This window comes from Trachurus trachurus, assembly GCF_905171665.1.
Source record: "Trachurus trachurus genome assembly, chromosome: 5".
NCBI lineage: Eukaryota > Metazoa > Chordata > Actinopteri > Carangiformes > Carangidae > Trachurus > Trachurus trachurus.
Genome location: NC_139896.1, coordinates 23512534 through 23518857, shown reverse-complemented (window position 1 = coordinate 23518857; position 6324 = coordinate 23512534). Strand labels below are relative to the sequence as shown.

The window sequence follows — 6324 nt, the reverse complement described above, 5'->3', positions numbered from 1 at the left end:
TCACCGACATTAGTTTTGATTATAGACTGTAAAGGTTTTGATCTATGGTTTTGATATAGCCTCATGTTTTATTTTATAGGCTGTATTTTATTTTATTCTGAAATAAGTTTTGATGCTACCTAGCCAATTAAGTTAACTCGATGCTACTCTTCATTTACATAATAATAATAAAAAAAACACACACAAATAAAAGCAGCCTCAGGAAACGTAACCATTTAATTTCATCTCGTCCCTACGAATTGCTTTTATTTTGTTTATTTGTTACACTCAAAGTTGAGCATGGTCATGCCTGTGTAGAAAGAGGACAGCTGTCGCACTTATCTTAATCTGACCCACACATGATGACAACAATGAGATACGGTTGAAATTTATTTGGGAAAAAGCTCGTTTTATTTTGAAGCCGTGACCGGAAGCTGTGTGTCCTTGTACCGGCTGACTTGGAGGCGCTGGTCCGCTGCTGCCGAGGAGAGGCTGACGCAAAGCCGCGACCATCGCCAGGGACCAGGCTCCGGAGCATCCGGAGCCGCCTCGCACCGTGTGCTGCTGCATTGTTGAGCCCGTAAACAGAGGCTGACACAGCGGAGCCGGTGGTCCGGTTCTACCGCCTGAATGTGAGGAGGACTACCGCCCGGACCGGCGACTGCAGCCCGTGCATGTGTTTGGATATATCGCATCGACCAGGGATCGGCAGCCAACGGGATCGATGTAATCATTTTTGGCAGTAAAAGTAAACCGCTTTAAAATGGCAACCGCCGCCCGCCCCCGGCGACCATAGAGCAGGTAAGACTCAGCTGCAGCGGCGACCCCCGCACCGAGGGTCCGGCATGGTGGTGTGTTTGTGTCCGAGGAGGACGGTGAAGTTCAGGTCTGGTTTCTCAGCCTGCGCTGCTTCAGGAGACCTGCCTTTTTTTTTGGAGGGAAGGTCAAACCAAAGTCCATTCAGATACCCGACAATTTAAACAACCCCGGTGTTTGGTGAGCTTGTTTTCCTGCTGGGACACGGCTGATAAATCCCTGCACATGGGTTTGATCTGCAGGTTAATTCGGCGCACGTGTAATTCAACCAAAAGGAGTAAAATTGCAGTAGATTTTATTCCAGTTTTCTGAGTGGTTCAGGCTGTTTGCCACCGCCCTCCGTGGCAGGCTGCGGTGGAAAAACCCCGGTAAGAAATAAAACGTTTAAAAGTTTACAGTATTTATTAGAAAAGTAAACAACGAGTGGGTGTAGGCCAACAACACATGTGTCATTTTGCATAACGCAGCAATGTTGCTTCTAACATCCATGTCAGCCGGTGTGGACGATGGGCCGGTGAGGAGGAGGCCACGTTAAAGTGTCGGTTTTGTGAATGGAGTCTGGTTTGACGGTGTGTCCATGGGACTGGGCAGTGTGCTGGCTGAAAACATTGCAGCAGACAGTCGGGAGGCTGCTGGCAGCTGCAGCAGCAGCAGGAGCAGCTGTCACAGGGATGTTCACACACATTTCCACTCTGATAATTCTCCCATTCACCTCAAATTTAATGACTTCTGTCACCTGTTTCTCTCTCTCTCCCAGTCTGAGCCCTGCGCTTCTGCACTTACAGCTACATCTAAATGATAGGCCTATATTTACCGTAAACAACGACAAACAGACAAGCATGTAGACCGCTCACTTGTCAGTAATTTTTCTATGACGTCATACACACCTGTCTGAGGCAAAGGGAGATGGATGAAACACATCTGCTGCCACTGACACACTTTTTTAACATGGGTATTATGAAAAGATGAATATTCATTCCCTGCAGTCAGATATGACAAACCAGACTTGAATGAATGAATCAGTGCCTTGCTCAAGGGCAGATTCAATACACGTGGTTGTTGGAGGGAATTAACTGTTGTGTGATCATGTTTTTTTTTTTTTTTTTTTTTTAATTATGAAGATTACAAATTCTCAGTTTGAGTCATTGAATGGCTCACACTGAGCCAGGTTGGGTAGTCACTACTTCAGTCAAACTATAGCGGACTTAGCTCCTGTTTGCAGGATTTTGTAGATACTGAGAAAAACTTGTTTTTTTTTTTAACATGATTACTCAAAATGGAGCTCTGCAGCCTCCATCATCTGATTTCTTAAAAAAATTGGTTTCTTTATGGAGATTTGTTGTGGACAGACATCTGAGATGATGACATCCTCAGGAAGTGGAAGTCACACTGTTCTGTTGGAGTTTGATCTGATTGAATTAGCGCTGCTGATCTCCATGATCTGTGTCACAGCTGCTGCTGCAGCTCCAGCTGTTGACAAACAGGAAAACCTCTGCACCATGTAGACGACTCAGTTTTAAAACTGTGACCCTTTTCCAGCCACCTAGTTTGTCTTGATAACTCATTAAAACAGTCATCGACTAATCTGTTGACAGACTGCTCAAACCCTCAGTGTGTGTGTACAGTAAAGGAAGGTAGTGTTTTATCTACAGGCAAAATACACAGTTGTTACAATTCAGTCTACAGTCTTATCAGTAAATTTAACAGTTAGATCACCGGTGAGATGACGTACTGAGAATAAACAGTGTCATAGTCTGTGGGTGTGGCTCTGTTCATCAGGTACAGTCATAATGTTTGATTATTAATCCATTCTGGCTTCGATCACAGGTCAGAGTCTGTGAGTCTGTGTGTCCTTGAAGGTTCAGTGTAGCACACAGTAGCACATAGTCATAGTAACCACTTGGAAAAATGGTTAAGCAGGCATCAGTCAACCATACACAACACTGAGGAATCAGTATGGATGGTGAACCCTTCACTAGATTGGTCACAATTATTAGTTCGAGGGGATCAGGTCACATTAGTTTGGGTTTATATCAAAATCAAAAGGAATGGGAGTGTGCTGGGATGAATGTGTCAGTGGGAGTACCAGTCAGGGATGACATCATTTCCAGTAAATCTCCCAGCTGCAGTCGTCCAGGATAAAATCAGCCATGCGTATGTTTAAAGTTCATATTAGACGTGGGAGTTGGAGTAACATATTGACTTTGAGGGTTTGTCAGCGCAGGTGTAGAAATCAGCTGCTCAGTTTTTGCTGATGCAGGACCAGCGTTTGTAATTTGATCAGTGACTCTCAGTCTCACCTGAGCAAATAGGACAGTTGACCATAGCTATGCATGTTCAAGGACAACAGAACCCTTTGTGGCGTACAAAGGTGTTTTTCATCACTGCAGATAAATCAATACCCGAGCATCTGCTGAAATACTCAACAAAAACATGCAATACTTCTTTTGCTGCTTGTTTTGCTAAGTGAACAACCAGCTTCTCTCTCAAATGTTGCATAGAAATATGCACTGACAATAAAGTCTCTGTCTCATTCTCTGTATTCTCAATAATTATGGTTATGAAATGACCGTTTGTTTCATCGTCACAGTTAGGCTACACTAAACGTGCTAAATGCTTGCTGTCTCAACATGTGCAACAACATTGTGGCATTGTGTGCTGTGATAAAACTGCACATTTCAAAGTGACCTTTTATGGCACACCTGTGCAGTAATCATGCTGCTGCACCGTGTAATCAGCAACTTGATATGCTACACCTGCCACATTTCCGCCACACCAGCGTTAGCTACAGGCTAGCAGCACCGTTAATTACAGTGACATTAACAACAGTAACATTAGCTACAGTGCCAGCATTTACAGTAGCATTAGCTTCAGTAGAATTAGTTACAGTGGCATTAGTTACAGTAGCATTAGTCACAGCGACATTACAGTACCTGCAGCTGTAAGATTAGTTACAGTGGCATTAGCTGCAGTAGCATTAGTTACAGTGGCATTAGTTGCAGTAGCATTAGCTGCACTGACATTAGCTGTACATACCTAGCTGACTTGCATAACTTCATATATGTCATGGTCCGCTGTTTCTTTTCTGTGGTGCAGAAATGAAAATCTTCTCTTGCAGGGAAGTCGTCCCTCTTTCGTAAAGTAGAAATCTCACCTTTGGAAGATATAGCTCAGGCCTATCATCTGTATGTCACCATCCAATCCTTATACAAAGCAGCTCAATCAGGGAGTACACTGCTGCACTACAGAGACCTGGTTTGGAGACAGCAGGGCCTCAGACTACTGTACTGAACAGAGGATATGACAGAGCGCTATGAAAAAGAAGAAAGTCGTCATTGTGAAGTCTTTTGTCTGGTAGGAGTGAAACAAAGTCATATAAACCCACATTATCTTGTCTCTCGGTCACAGACTCTTCTCTCAGGCTGCTGAAGGTCAGAGTTGACAGTATTTTACAGACTCAGTCTTGGAGCTCATCGTCTGTCACAGATGTAATCCTGGGCTGTTTGACAGATTTTCATTTCGCTTTGAAGACTTTGAACGACTCAGGTTTTTATGTGCATGATCAATGTGGTGCACAGAGCCTGAGTGGAAACACTGGAAACGAGTCTAAATATCTGCTTCCTGTTGTGTTAACAGTAGCCGAGAGGATGAAACACACTTGAAAGAATAAACGCTGACGAGGAGAGACTGGACATTTCCTCACATGAGTCCATGAAACAAACAGAGATGTCAGATTTCCATCATGTTTTCCACGTGGCTTTCCATCGGCTGAGCTTGCCTGCAACTTCTCTCTTTGACCTCATCTTCCTCCGCAGTGATTTAATGGCAGCAACTTGAAAATCGGCTCCATTAGTCTGAACAATATGCAAGAAATCCAAATTGTAATATTTTGGCAGATATTATGTATGTGTTATGAAAGCTGATTTCAGTTGGTGGGTAATTTTTCAGAAGAATAATGATGATGTGATTTGGGTTCAGTCTTGTGCCAAACAGGGTTGGGTTAGGGTTAGGCTTACTGTTCCTTTGTGTCTGAGGATATGATCTTTAGTCTGTAGTCGTCTCTGTAGCACCATTCTTCAGTTATGGCATGTTATGGCACATTTTACCTTTAACAAAAAAGTTGCAGCTCCTACAGTTTGGATATTGCACTTGACCATATTGTAATTTTGATACAATTTTTATTGAAACCCGAGTCAGTTTGTCACCACTGCTTTGTTTACACATAAATAACTAGAGACCAGCTGAGGACTTCAGTTGATGTTGGACAATTACTCAGATTTCGTTATTTCTTTAGTTTGAGTGCAGAAATTAGCCCAGAACAATTATTTTTAAGACTTTGAGTCGTTGTAAAATAATTATTCAATTGATTATGACTAAACATCCAAACATATACGAACATTTTCATATTCTGTCACTAGCATTTTATGATTTGTCCAGTTTACAGTGGAGTTTGTGTTGGAAGTAGGGGTGCAATGCACGTGTTACAAATGTGTCACACAAAGACAGAGATTAACGCATGAAGAACAATCAAAATGGCCTCCAGAGGGTTAATAGTTCAGCTCTAATCTCGGCTCAGACTCGCAGCAGCTTTTATAGACTTGACTCATCTCTTACTTTGGACCATTTTCTGTAAACTCTGTTAAAATCTGAGCTCCATCTGGATGAAACCAGACATGTGTGTGTTGATGACAGTGGGCGGGCGTTTTGGAGGGTGACAGCGATCCCACCCCCACTTTGTGGGTCTCGGGGGGGGGGGTTCGCCAGTGAAAGTCTGACCTCGATCACATGACACACTGACATCAGCTCTTTGTTCTCTCCTCCGCCCTCTGATTGAAAGGGTATAGTCTGTGTGGTGGGGGGTTGTTTTTAGACAGACTGGGCTCTCTTCTCGTTCTGATGAGTCTGTCTGACGTCCACAAACACTGTTATATCTGAAACGCCCAGCTGTGCCTCAACATTTACAAGGGCATCACCAATGCCACTTTTTCAGACTGAGTACAAGTACTTACATTGAGTAGTTAATACGAGTACATAAAAATACCAGTCTAACAATGTCTTTGAAAACATGTTTTCTTTTCCAAACTTTCTAACTGTAATTAATACAACATAACATTATATGCTATAGCTAACAATTTAACATTTCAAACATGGCACCGCACTGGGTTTTGTTTTTCTGTATGACTTAGACAAGTATACAGCTTTTTTTGTGTGTGTTCCTGATCAAACACACTGACGTTCAGTAACTCTACATTTTAGGCTTTTTTTGTTTGTTTGTTTGGAAAAGAAAAGTGAGAGGGATTAGTAATTTACAGTCAGCAGCACAGAGTTCGCTTCAATTGTTAGTGTATTTTAGGTTTTTGGTTCTTACTGTGTCCCTCAATGCTTCTGTGTTGTCAGCTTTGCTGTTTTAGCACAGTGGTGAAGTCCAGTTTTAGGTTGGTGGTGGTGTTGCTAACTGCTTTAATGTGGATGTGGGAGTGGACAGTCTGTTGTGCTTGGTGTTGTTTACTCTAACCGGTCATTGCACTG

The 6324-nt window shown here is 42.8% G+C and overlaps 1 protein-coding gene across 3 annotated transcripts in view; it reads left to right on the top strand.

Moving 5' to 3' along the window:
- Positions 1 to 351: 351 nt before the first annotated feature.
- Positions 352 to 6324, top strand: part of pik3c2b (phosphatidylinositol-4-phosphate 3-kinase, catalytic subunit type 2 beta) — a 37956-nt gene continuing 31983 nt past the window's right edge. For 2 of the 3 annotated variants that reach the window (XM_083972516.1, XM_083972514.1), the window contains exon 1: positions 352 to 780. The gene's annotated coding sequence lies outside the window, so the exon portion shown is untranslated. Of the gene's footprint in view, positions 1164 to 6324 lie in introns of all 3 variants that reach the window. The other variant, XM_083972515.1, reaches the window with a different exon arrangement.